This window comes from Lycorma delicatula, chromosome 8 (genome assembly GCF_047948215.1).
Source record: "Lycorma delicatula isolate Av1 chromosome 8, ASM4794821v1, whole genome shotgun sequence".
NCBI classification, from domain to species: Eukaryota; Metazoa; Arthropoda; class Insecta; order Hemiptera; family Fulgoridae; genus Lycorma; species Lycorma delicatula.
In genome coordinates, this window is record NC_134462.1 from 55252094 (window position 1) to 55267132 (window position 15039).

The following is a 15039-nucleotide window of genomic DNA, read 5'->3' on the forward strand; positions in this document are numbered from 1 at the left end:
CAGCGCCGTTTAAAAAACCAGCTAAATCTGCGATTGTAAAGTCACCAACTTGTGTAAGAATTAAAAATCTTGATTTATCTGACAAAGAGAAACAGATCGCTCCGTCGTGTAGTCAAAAATCTAAAGAAATTGTGACAAGAAAACCTGAATCTGCGGAAATGGAGGTGCAAGTTATTATAGAAAAAGCACCAGGCGCAGATGAAATAAAACCTGTACCAATAGAGCCTCCCAAAACGCAAAGACCAGCTTCGGTGAGAGCATCTATTTCAGCCGGACCCAGTACTGCAGTAGAGATAGAGTCCGGCTCATCCGCTGCGGAGACATCATCGCACATTAATTTAGATTCTTTAGCAAAGATGCTAACAGCGCCGGCGAAAGTTTCATCAACTGACGTCAGCCGAAGAACGTCACTGGCATCCGAAATAGAGGAAGACGATGCCATGTCTGAGGCCTCAGATACGCTGTCATCAGAGGTTGAGGCCGTCAGAAGAATGGAGAAACGTAAAAAAGGATGGCCGAAAGGAAAGCCTAGAAAGTAATTTTATTGGATCAGAAGCTATAAGAAAAGTAAAATTTTGATCATTTTTTTGACACATGAAAATGTGAAATTTTGAACCCTTTTTTTATTTTTTTTTAAAGTGGGATGGGGCTAATGACCAAAGTAGTCGATGCCCCTAAAAACCTCAAAAAAAAAAAAAAATTAAAATCTGAATTAAAAAAATAAATATATGTTCTTTTTTTAAATTTTTATCGTAAATAAACGTAACCAAATAGGAAATAAGTTTGATCGGAATAAGAATAAGGATGGCTTTTGTACTATTTTCTTGTAACATAATTTGCTACAAGAGGTTAATGAAATTAGTTTGGTTGCTAAATTTTGAAATGAAAAGTTCTTCAGAAAATAATAGAAAAGAAAAATTTGAGAGATACTAAAATAAAGAAGGAAGTAAAGAGTTTACTGAGATATCCTTAAAAAAATAAAGTTTTCTTATTCAGGAATGTAGGACAATCTGGCGTCGTGGGTAAAACCTGTATACAAAACTAACACAATTATTAAAATAGTATATTGACTAGCAGACCCGGCAATGCTATGCTATTGCTAGATATATAGATTAAATGAACACATTTGAAAATTTGATAAAAAATTAACAAAATGAACATTACAGAACTTCACAAAATTTCATCTTTCCCTTTTTCCCTTTTACCCGTTTCCCTTTCCCCCTTTTCGTTTCCCTATTTCTTTTTTCCGTTTCCTTTCCTTTCACCATTTCTCTTTCCCTTATTTCCCTTTCCCATTTCCTCTTTCCCCTTTCGATTCTTTTTCCCCTTTTTCTTTTTTCCATTTTCCTCTTTTTAACTTCTTCCCTTTTACCTTTTTCGATTTTTCTCTCTTTCCTTTTTACGATTTCTCTTTTCTCCCTTTTTCCCCGCGCATAAATTGGTTCAGTAGTTTTTTAGTCTATAGCGGACACACATATCCGAAACGTTGAAATGGAATCGCAAAGGATTTAGTATAGCGTGTTTTGCTTCTACGTCCAACAGACAGCGCTCTTTTAAAAAAAAAAAACATGTTTTTACCTGTCACAGGTGTGACATCTTAGATATATAAAAATACGCGCGTATTCGAATGAAACGTTGTGTCATAATTTCACAGCAATCGGTGAAGAACTTTCGGAGATTTAAGACTTCAACAAACGAACATTTACATTTTTATTTAAATAGATTATGTAATATTTTGAGGTTAAGATATCAGAATAGAACAGAAAAGAATGGCTAGTAAATTCAAATTATTTATGACTGGATTTGATAAAAGAATCAAATAAATAAAAAATCACGGACTTTTATTTGTATAACAACAAAAAAATTTTTTTGTATTAAAATGAATCGAGAAAATTTAAGATTTTAGAATAACCATAAGTCATATTTTTTTAAAACATTTAGATTAAATAAATATAATACAATACCAAAAAAAGGCGAATGCTATAAACATAACTTTCACACTATTAATTTAGTGTTTTTAATGTAAATATATTTTTTAATGTACGCTTTACAAATATTTTGCATTTAATCAATTACTATACTACATTCCTTGCAACATTCTATCAAAAAAAAGTATAATCTTTTTTTTAATTATTCTTTTGATAATTTTTATTTTTATTGGTTTTTGATATATTCGAATTATCAAAAAAATAATCTTCATCAGAAAAATTTCACAAAACTTTCAACGTTTACAACATTGTTTTTTTGTAATTGTAGCAAGTACGTTTGAATAACTAGATTTACTTCTTTAATATATACAATGAAATCAGTAATAGAATAAAAAAGAATGTGTACTGATGTTTTATTTTTTACTTTTTATTTTTATATATATATTTTTTTAAATTTTCTTCAAATGTATATATATATATATATACATATCCATATAAAAGGAATTGCCTTTACAAGAATTCGAACCTTAGAATTCTCGACTTCAAAAATCGATGACGAGTTTAGCCACTAGACTAACCAGTCGGGTTTTTTAAATATATTATATATTAATGCAAATTTAGGATTCTCTACTTCAAAAAATCGATCACAAGTTTAGCAACTATACTAACACGGCGGGTTCTTTAAATATATTATATATTGATGCAATCTTTGAAATTCGTCTAAAGAAGGTTGGATGGATAATTCTGAGTCTAATAATACGTAGTTGGGTAGATAGGTGCGTTTTTAATTACAGTTCCTTCATGTCACTTAGCCTTGTTAAAGACTTGACATAAATGTGTTTTGTTTTAGAGTTCATTTCGTAGTAATATACCGAAGAGAATATCACATGTGGTATTCGCATCGGTGGTATCCTGATTGAGGCAAGAACAAGGCTGACGATGCCTTTTGCCAAGATTTTGAAGATGATCGGTGAAGCCCATAACGGCTAGGCAGGAGAGGGTGACGTGGAGACCGAAACTACAACATAAAAGGTGTCTTCCCCTACGGGGTCAGGATGAATCCAATAATGCAAACTAAAATCATCACCTACAGAGAGTAAATAATTATTAGAGTTTTTTTTATTTTTTAGCTAATTCTTGCCTTATAAACTCACATATAAATGACTGCGTTGGAGAAGACTTATAATTTCAATTTACAAAAAAGATTTTATTATTTATTATTTTTTTTTAAACCCGAGTCAGGAATCTAATCTGTACGAGGAAAATCTGTTACCGTCTGTGCCACCAAAGCGGTCACAGCTCCTTATAAGATAATAAAACATAATGATATATTGTTATCCTTGAACCCTTTGAATATAAAATAGCTCGATATATGTTTTTAAGCGTCATAATAATATCGGTTGTAAGCAGATTCAAAAGAATAACAATAATTTTCATACATCAAACACCAACTAAAATGACCTAATACTCACTATACATGTTATACCTTCAATTATTTTCAAAAAAATACTATGTAAAAATTTTAGTTTTACTTAATTTGGTTTCCTTTCATGATTCTCAAGACGTTTTTTACGTTGTATACACTTTGATCAAACGTAATATATTTATTTTCAAATTTGAATTTTAAAATGCTTCAAGAACTGTTCCTTTAATCGTAAATAACAAAAAAAAAACAGTAATGTTATATAAAATATTACATTACCTGGTGGTTTATATATATATATATATATATATATATATATATATATATATATATATAGCGTAATAAAGATAAAATCATCTTAAAAATTTGTTTAGATTATAATAAAATTGAACCACAAAAAAAAAATTAACTGTTGAAAAATGTCGTACCTATTATTTGTAATCAGACAAGGTAATTTATTAAGTATTATTCGAGGATGAATTAATAATACTCCTTTAGGCTATTGTAAGAATAATTATCATACTAAAAATGATCAGATTTTAGTAAAAACCTTTTACTAAAATAGCTTTTAGTATTTTAATACCCTTTAGACTTTTACTAGTTTACTGCAACAATAGTAAAGGAAAAGAAACTTTATTGCAAAGTACGCTCTCAAATACATGAAGTTCTCTATAGGGCCTATATTGTCGTCTACTAATGTAAGAAAGTGATATTATGACCGTAGGCTGGATTTAGTTTTACTGGCATAAAAGTATATCAAGTACACCCTAAGGTACATGTGTAGAAAAAAATAAATCTTCCAACCATATATCAAGCACCAAAACATTATAACTTACTTCTACTATAGGTGAAAATTATGTTACTAAATTTTCATCTTGTTTTACGAGAAAAATTTACTTTATTACTGATTTTGTTGATTAGTTTTCAAGAATGAAGAAAACCTATATTAGCATATTTCAAACATTCACATGTTGCCTATTACATTTATTTATTTTTTTTTCCGTAATAAAGTAATCGATTGACAAATAATAATTTTTGAGGTCTTTTTTTGTTAAACTAATATAATTCTGTAATAGTTTTAATAAAATATATATATATATTTATATATATATATCCTTTTTAAATAAAAATTGGTCCTTACTACTACTTCATTATTAAAGTTACGGGATTTTTAGAGAATAGCAAAAAGTATTTTTGTATTATTAATATTAAAAGAATGATTAATTTCAAAAATCATTGAAATGATTATTGAAATTATCATTTAAAACATTAAAAAACTTCTTTTTGAATAAACACCATCCAACACATTCTTTCTTAAATGAATGAATTATGAATACTACGTATTTTTAATTTTCTATATTTATATTTATATATTTGTATTTACATATACAAATAAATAAATAGTCTTACATAAAGGATCACATTAATAAATTTCTTTGCACTACTACTATCTACTACTACTACTACTACTACTCACTACTACTACTACTACTATAGTTTTTATTTTTCATGTTAAATTTGTAAAGCATTAGAGGAGCAAAGGTGCAAATAATCATTCCTTTCTTTGAAAGTACTGATGATAATAACACAGCTATTCCTAGTAGAGAAAGAATTCATTTGCATTTTTTTTTTTTATATTTCTGAAAGGAGTTGATTTATAGCGGAATTTGGGGGTGAATATTTTTCACGCACGCGCGCGCGTACACATACAACCTTATTAAACATACAATTTATACAAGTATCATTATTTATGATAACACTCATACTCTCACAGTTGCTCTCGTAGTTAAATACTCTACGCCCACATGTAGAAGCGCAAGCATAACAAGTATTTTCTAAATTTCAATTGTGATCGCTAAGTGCTTAACACAACAAGCCGCTGACCTAATACAAATAATCATCTAATGAAATGAATAAAGTCGAGTAGCGGTCATAACGACATTAATTTAGTTAACGCCAGCTTAAGTTGTGCAACATCCGTTTTCGACCCTCCTTTTGCCCAACAGCATTCACCAAAAGTACGTCACCCGCGTTTCCGTGAACTCCCGGTGCACAATCACCGACGAGCACCTCGTCCGTCAATGACCGCCTCCCAATACAGCAGCTTCAACGATCTGGATCGTTCTCAATGAAGACTATATTATTCATTCGCGCGCGCACACACAATTTTATTAACATAGAATTATTTATGTAATATTAATATTATTTTATTTTAGGATTTTTCAAGCCTTGCGAGTATATAGAACAAAATTGCATCGACGGCCCAGGAAATGGTGTGGTCGCGCAGCTTAATGCACCAGTTTTCCGACTCACCCGGCGACCAAGTTTGAGACTTACAATTAAACATATAATTTATACAAAAATTATATTATAATATTTGTAATACCTTTTTACAATTTAGATATTTTATATTTAAGTCCTTCGCCGACCTGTGACGTCACAATTTAGCAGACTAAATAACAGCTGTAGTCTAGTTCTACAAACTACTGTAATATTAGTTAAATAAATAATATTTAATGTGTAAAACTTAATGTTGGCAACACTCCAAGGAAAAAGGGAATTTCCATAATGGCAGGTAAACAGAGCCAGTGGTATGTGACAAAAATACTGGAATCTTATTGATTCATGGCACGTGAGCCACATTTCCGTACTACTTACAATAAAATATAATGTATCAACTGTGATAAGAAGATTAAAAAAAAAAATATTTTTGGTTATCGTCATAGATTCTGAGAAATATTATTAGAATAGACAAAGTAAAATTTCTTATACATAAAATAAGACTTTCTTATATCTAAACTCTATAAGACTTGACTTTAAATCTTCGTAAAAGTATATTTAACTAATAACAGATTGAAATGCTTGCCGGCCTCTGTAGCGCGAGTGGCAGCATCTCGGCCTTTCATCCGGTGGTTCCAGGTTCGAATCCCGGTCAGGCGTGGCATTTTCACACACGGTACAAATCATTCATCTCATCCTCTAAAACAATACCTAACAATGGTTCCAGAGGTTAAAAAAAAGTGTAGATTGAAATGCTTGTTTAAACATTATTTCTAACAATTAAAATCCAATTCATTGCATTGATCTGAGTTAAGGATGAGAAAGCCTGTTCCGCAATTTAAACTAATTGCTGGCTGCAACAATGTAGCATTAAGTACTTACTTTATAGGTGTGCATGTAAAAAAGAAAGATATATTTCAGATAATATTTGGTAGATGTATGTTTTATATAATTTTTATAATTTCAAAATGTGTTTTCAGTTGATGTTAATAATGTTGCTATGCAGGTCCTTCATCAGGATGTAACCTCTTTTGAAACGGCCAGGAAAATCTTAATCTGAAGTGGATGAAATAACTAGTAAAGCAAATATTATTAAAATGAAATTAAGAAATTTTAATGTTGAGCCTGTTAGTTTATTATATAATCCAATTAGATAAAATTATGTAAAATAAAACAAAAATGTAAAATAAAAAAAATAAAATAAAATCGGGAAGAACTAACAAGTGAATCTATCTATACGCTGTCAAACTTTAGCAGGTTATTTAGTTACAATAAATACAGAAAACGCTATTTTTGCGTTTTATAGTCTAAAAAACACTATAATAAGATTAGAACTTCCCAAGGAAACAGCAAAAATGAAGGTCTACATATTTTATTTGAAAAAACAGAATTTATCTCCAATGATAAGAAAATTTATCAGAAGTACTCAAAAAACTTTACGGAAACATTAAGAAAACTGATAACCTTAAGTACCTAGAAGAGACCTTCAATCTAAAAAATGATAAGCAGGTAGTTAAGATAAAAGCCGAAAATTAAATAAATATTTAGTAGAAGTAAAGAATTTATATAACAAATAATGGTGATCTAAAAACGTCAAATTAAAACATTACAACGCAGTAGCCAAATCAGACTTTCTTTATGGTATTGAAATATTACTTTTAATGGATGTAAAAGTACAATTAAAAAATTTAAAAAGGAAAAAAACAAGAAAATATTGGTACAATTTTGAAAGAAAATAGAAATAAGAATAAAATAATTCTCAACCGTACAACTTTTACCCATAAATAGCAGAAGAAATTAGGAAAAAAAAAGAATTTTTAAGAACATTTTCAAAGAATGGTTGAAAAAGTTAACTAAAAAATTACATGACTGATACTGAAAATAGAAGAACTTAGAAAATTTTGAGTATGACAAAACTACAAATGATCTTGAAGAAATTGGAATTAAGCAAGTCTTAATATTTGAAAGAAAGAAATTCAAAAATAAAATTAAGGAATTTCAAGGAAGGAAACCCCGAAAGAACATCTAAAGGAAAGAACAAGAAAAGAGAAAACCCTTTTCCAAACGTATGTGAAAAAAAGAAAGAGACAAAAAGAAATCGTTATCTTTTCGTGGTACATAGCTGGCCGACATTGAAAAAACATCTACTTCAGAAAACCTCACAAGAAATAAAAAAATTATTTGTATTTATATCCACTTCAGAATTAAAAAGAAAAATGTATAAAAATTATTTAAATAGACTGTTACTGTACATGAGTTAATGCTTTAATGTTCAAACTAATTTTTGTGAATTTCTACTGAAAATAATTTGAATTTTGAGTAGTGTTTAATCATAATCATATACGATTATGATTTAACACAATAATAACCAGTAATTACAATAATTTTTTAAAAAAATCGAAAAAAAATCTTCAAAATATTTATGTAATAATTTAGTTTTTTGTGTAAAAAAATGCTTAAATATAAAATCAGAACCATTTAAAAGACTTTCCTTTTAAATGTAAGTAAACAATTGACTATAGTTCATAATTTTTATTTCATTTATATATAAATATATATATATATTTTTTTTCTATAATGTAAAATATATCTTCTATATACATGTAAATAAATATAATATACATGGATCTAATTAAAAATATTTTCATTTTTTTGATTATAATTAAAAATAAGCAAATGAAATGCTATCATCAGTCATTATTTTACTTCATTCTTTTTATTCAGATTACAATATTTAAATAATTAAAAGTAACAATTTTTTAAATAAATAAAATCCAATTGTCGAATTGTCCAGTTATAACTCAATAATTTTATCCTGAATCAAACACTGGCTAAAACAATTATTAATTTAACGTACATCAGTATTCAACTGTTAACAATAAAATTATCATTTAAAAAATTAGTAATTTGTATGTATTGAATAATGGAGTAAAATATTAATGATACGAAATAAATATTTTAACGAACTTTTTTGTTGAATAATATGGATGATTAATCAGATTTTGACATATCTATTAACCCCTAAAGCATCATTTTATTGTCATCGGTATTACAATCTTTTTCTTTTTTTTTTTTGAATAATTATAACGTAAACAAATTATTATTGCTAATACATATGTCTACAACTGTTTTACATCCTATTATTTATTATATGATTGATTAAATGACTACACATTTTTCACCAATAAAACCCAGATTTTTGTTTGCAATAAAAATTCTTTTAAATTCATGAAAACAATTTAAAAAATATTTTATGTAGTTTTTCCTTCAATATAAAATAGTATATTTATTTTAAAAAATTATTAGGGGTTTAGAAAGAATTTAAAATGTTTTTTTAGATTCTTATCAAGAAACAATTTTTCCATCAATAGATCTGAAAATATTTATCAGAAATATTAACTATCATGTAGTCTTTCATGTGAGTAATAATTTTTAGTTATTTAGCAAAGTATATATTATATTGATGGGTTATATCGATTACGTAGAACGGTTTATTTATAATTTAATATCTTATAGAAATTGTCCAACCAAAATTTTATTAAATTTAATTAGAATATAAATTGCTTTTAAAAGTTGAATAGAATAAAAAGCTAAGTAAGAAACGGAATAAAACAATAATTAATATGATTATTTTACGTAAAGTAAAATTTTTTTAACTTAAAATAATAAAAAAACCGATGTGGACCATATGACTTCCTTGTACCCTTATTAAATTAAATAAACACATTTTTAAAAGTACATAAAATTTTATTTCACTAATAACTTCTGATTTTTTTTCATATTTTATTTTATTGTATTATTTATTGTAAAACTTTTTTTGCAATCACTGATTAATAATTATTAATCACAGTACCTCCTTTACTTCGTACAAGGAAGTAAAAACATTCATACTTAAATATTGTTGAACTTTCCTTATATTTACATCGGGAATAAAAATTTTAAAGGATTCGTTAAACTAAGATATTTTAAGTAAAGAAAGTTCCTAGTTTAAAAATGTCTCATTCGCAAAAAAAAAGAAAAATATTTATTTCGATACTTTGTTACAAAATTAAAAAATCTAATTTGGACACCAGATGACTTCCTTGTACGCCTTACATATGCACATTTTTTGCTGCACTTCATTTAAACTTATTTCATTTGGAAGTGAGATAAGATCCTCCAAGTCTCTACTACAGTAGACAATTGTTGAAATATTCGATTTTATTAACATCAAATATTTATACAATTACTAATTCAACAATCTTACATGAAATATTAGGATAGAGTAAAAGTCCCTTTATTACTCGTATTACTAGATCAATATTATTCGCATCTTCTTGAGTTGATGATTAAAAAACGTTTCAGATTTCTGGTGTGTCGTATAAATAAAAGTTCATAAATTATTCCGTTCAGTGAACTCCTGTATACTGATTACAAATGTTAATTTCGACCTTTCCGGCTGTACCGCATAGCAACCATTCAGCGAACGGCAGCTGCGAGGCGTTAAACAACACGCAGGTGAGTAGAAAACGAGGCCCATTCAATTACTCCAACCGGGATCCACGGAAGTCGTCGGGAGGAAATTAATAAGAGATGAGATCGTTCAAAATATGAGTGGTTCTTCGGGTAATAAGAGTGACGCTGATATTACGGACTCGATTCTGGACCCTCCACCATGGTGGATGGTTTGGTGGTCTCTCCACCAAACGGTGGCGGTTTTACGCACGCTAGATATCTATCTTTTTTTGAAAACTCATTTTACTGATAGTAACTATTTGAGAATTAGGGGCTGTTCAGTATACACAAATAACCACCCTGATGGAAGGGCGCATGAAGTTACTGCGATTGTGATAAGAAATGGGCTACTGGGCCATCAGCTACCTCCGTTCAGCATCAATCATATTCAGGTGATCTCGAGCTTGAGATCTTGAACTGGTTAGGGCCTCTAAAACTATCTACTGTCCCCCCTCGTCACGCCGTAACCAGTGACATATTCCGTGAGTACTTTGGCACACTTCGGTTCATTACAGGAGGTGACTGAAACGCGATGAAGATATTTTGGTAATCTCGGCTTACGACTAAACGTGGAAGGTCCCTAAAGGTGTCTGTTGAAAGGATGCAGCTACACGTTATCTCTGGACTTAAAACAATCTATCGGCCTTCGGATCCAACAAAGATTCCTGACTTTCTGGATTTTTATGTCAGTTTCTATACTGACCTTTCTATTTTTCTTTCTATACTGACGTGAAGAACAACTACGATTCCACGTCGGATCACTCGCCTGTTCTTCTAACGGTTAGTACAATGGTCGTGAAGAAGAAAGGATAACTGCTCCTTCACAACAATCGGATGGACTGGGAGTCGTATAGTAGTTAGATTGAGAAGAAACTACTTGAGAAGATGTGGAGCTGACGAGCGCTAATGACTTGGACACATCTGCCAAGTACTTAAGCGTAGTCATGCTGGAGGCAGCGTGGCGCTCTACTCTGTTGGAAGAGGATGGAATTCAAAGAGGTACGGACTATCCCAGGGAGGTTACGCAGTTGGTTAGAACAAAGAGAACGTTTTGAAGGAGGTGGCAGCGGACAGGACGGCGATGAATTGGGGGCCTGCAGATTGAAATTACTATGCGTGTGCACAAGAATGAGACGTTCAAGGAGTATGTTGAGAGTCTATCTCCTCTGAGGAAGGAAGATCATTTTTTATGGAGGTGACGAGGAAATTCAATCTCTTTCTTGCTTGAAGAAGGCTGACTGGTGGGCCTATAACAACAGCGAAAAGGCCAAATTATTCGCTGAGCACTTAGGAAAGGTGTTTCGGCCGCATGAGATGCACGGTGGTATGAAGGAGGAAATTAGTGAGTTCTTAACTAGCCTGATTCCTTTGTTTCTCCCTCTGAGGTTCTTCTTGAAGATGGAGGTAGCACAAGAGGTGAAGAGCATGGGGTGCATACGGAAAGCTCAAGCCTTCCGTATACAGTCAAACCATATAATACAATCAAACTCTCTAGGGTTTGATTATGCATTACGCATAAGATGATATCTTTACTACCGTTTTGGGCTGTTTATTACAAACAGGACCTCTTTAATGCGATCCTCAGAACAGCTCCGTACCCTTCGAAATGGAAGGTGACAAATAACAACGGTCTTAAAGCTGGGAAGCCTTCGCAGGAGGTGTCTTCGTATAGGCCTGTAAGCCTGCTTCCGATTCTATCCAAGATATCTGAGAAGCTGCTCCTGCTCAGATTTTTGCCAATGTTGAAAAGTGAAGGAGTGATACCCGACCATCAATTCGGCTTTAGGGATGGTCATTCGACTGTTGAACAAGCCCATATAATTACTGGTGTTATCGTCAGGTGTCTTGAAGAGAAACAATATTGTTCGGCGGCTTTTTTGTACATACAGGCATTTGACAAAATTGGGATACAAGGCCATCTTTTATATATATATATACATATGTCTTTATATGTGAGAGTGTCACACAATTCTAAAAATATGATGTAACACACAAAATTCTAAATTGTATGATGGAACTACATCTAAAAGAAGCTGACCGAAATTTTCTACTTTTAACCAAATTCTTCATTTTTATATATGAATCATTACAAAATCTTCCTTTTTATTTATGTACAAGAACTGTATAGGACTTGATTTTTCATTAATATAATTTAATCTAATCAGATGAACATTTGAAAAGAATTTCATATGGTTAATCGTAATGGAAGTTGGGATATATTACGATTAGAAAAGTGAAACATGCGAAGCAATCAAGAGATCAATAATTATTTAATAATAATTAATAAACCTCTGTAATTTGATTTTATTCATTGTATTTATAATAAATTATTAACATGCAGCAGGCAGAGAAAATGTTTGTCTTGTACGCTAATGTTAAAAATAACCATCTCTCCTAAAAAAAATTATTTATCAGTAAAAATATTTTCGTTTCTTAATAACAAAGACTACATCGTTAAGATATGCCAAGTTATAAGTTTGCTGGGATTAAATTATATAGCAAATCAAAGAACTGAAATTAGGAAAATCAACATTATAACATTTTAATAATTCCACGGGGTTACAATATATTATACTCCAAAATTAAAATTCAAATTGTTCACATAAATGTTTTCAATTTAGTTTATTTAAAACCAATTATAATAATATAGAAATCGCTCAAAGCTATATCACAAAAATTATTTTTTTACTAATCGTCTCTTTCTAGTAATTAACCTTTAGAGACTAATAGCTGAAATAATTAGTTTTTTTAATTACATTTCATTGTATATAATTCTATTTTTACTTTTATCATTTTATTTTTTCTTTCTTTTGATGAATGTTCACGAGTAAAAAGAATTTCTTTTAGTTTATAACTGTGCGTACATACGGCTTTCAGTAGTTTTAAAATAAAGTCTTCCACAGAAAAAGAAATAAAAAGACTTCATCTCATTTCCTGAAAACGAAAATGAATTAGCTTTAGACCAGTGAGATGAGAATGCCATTGAATAAGGCAAAGAAAGTTTCTCTATTGAACTTTAAGAAGAAGGAGAAGAAGAAAACTGTGTTAGGTTTCAAAACCCATCGAAGCAATACACATGGCAATTAAAACAATTAGAATTAGATTAAACGAAATACCAAGCAAAACAATAATAATAACACTAATAGTAGTTAATTGTGGTTTAACGCTTTTTGCATTCCTTTTGAATTGTTTCTACAGACTTTTTAGACAATCCAAAGAAAATTTGCAGTTAGTTAATTGATTAAAAAGAAATTATAATACTTGAATGTAATACTAAATAAAACTAATTTTGATTACAACTATGATATAGTCTCTGTTTTAAATAACTAGTAATTAATATTAGTTTAAAAATTCCTTTTTTTATAACAATTATTTTTGAGTTAATATTTTGAGTGAATGCAAGAAAATAAAATATTTGTTTAATCAGTAAAAAAAATTAACCATTTTTCTGTACGAATGGTTTTTTCCAACTGTTTTCGAATTAGCCGAATAAAAAATTCCCCATCCGTTAATAACTTGCCACTTATAAATACAACAGTAAAATGATAATTATATATCTATGCTAATGCTCTTGAGAGAATGAGAGAAAATATTTATATTTTAATAAATCTGGATAACAAGAAATCCTTGAAGACATAAAAATATTATATGTACATGATAAATTTACTAAATAAGATAGGAGCTTGTGCAAATGGAATAGATACTTTGTAATGTATAGAAAGAAAACCAAACTTGGACGAGATTTGAGCTCGAGACCTTCTAGATGAAATATTCAGATTTTACCAATCCACTGCAGAGGTTGATGTTATTTAATTTTAGAGATCGGTATAAAACAAAAATTGGAGTATGAAGTCTATTAAAATTATTAGGAAAATTAAAGGGCAAAGGATTAGGACAAAATCATAATTTCGTAGTGTACAGAGTATCGCAATAGGGTCCAACTTACCTACCTCCGAGGCGAACTGGTAGCGTCACAGTCTATCATCCGGAAAACCCCGAGTTGAAATCCCGATCGGCCACGTTAGTTTTTTTCTTAACGAAAAAATTTTTATTAATACAAAACACTTATTCACATTATTTTAAAAAACTTATCATCACAAAAACTGTTAGTTTTTTTAAGCATAATGCAAAGATAATGTAAATGGTTTTAAACCAGTTTACATTACACATTAAACAATTTTTAAAGATTACACATAAAAACTCAAACCTTTAAAATACCTAGCACACATACAAACTCGCTAACTCCTTCATAAAATAAATAAAACATGAAATAAATAATTCTAACAGACGTAAACAAATAGAAATTATCTGAAATCAAAAATAAACTGCGTATAAGGTAATGAAAAAAATAAATAATAAGAATTAAATATACAAAATCCAAACACACAAAGTAAATGCCATGCGCTTTAACTCTATTTTTATTTGTTCGGTGAAATATACTACGCTCTTTTTGACTCTACAATGATCCATTTTGACAAACGGGACGCAGCTTCAAGCTGTAATACAGTAAAGCACCATTATGTAATAATATAATATTGAAATTTGTCACTCACCTCATAGAAGCAAAATACAAATTTATCAGCATTAATCCTATACGTTCCACACCTGTTCAAAAAAAAAAAATTATAATATTTATAAAGTATATGCATGCAAAGTTTTATATATATATATATAAATAAATAGGCATAATTCACATACTTTACATTTTTCGCCCTTAGCAAAAGTATTGTATTCCTAACTCAAAATTCAAGTTATAAGATCAATTACACCCGAATGAATCTAATTATTGTGTTAGATAAACGCAAAAGAATATTGTATCTCTTTTGCATTTATCTAGAGACACAGTATTATAATGTAATTATACGTAATTTACGTAATATTAATGCAAATTTTGTTCGATATAAAAAAAAAATA

The 15039-nt window shown here is 29.5% G+C and overlaps 1 long non-coding RNA gene across 1 annotated transcript in view; it reads right to left on the reverse strand.

Moving 5' to 3' along the window:
• Positions 1–14684: 14684 nt before the first annotated feature.
• Positions 14685–15039, reverse strand: part of LOC142328679 (uncharacterized) — a 443558-nt gene continuing 443203 nt past the window's right edge. The window contains exon 5 of the long non-coding RNA XR_012757323.1: positions 14685–14730. This is a non-coding gene — a long non-coding RNA (uncharacterized LOC142328679). The remainder of the gene's footprint in view (positions 14731–15039) is intronic.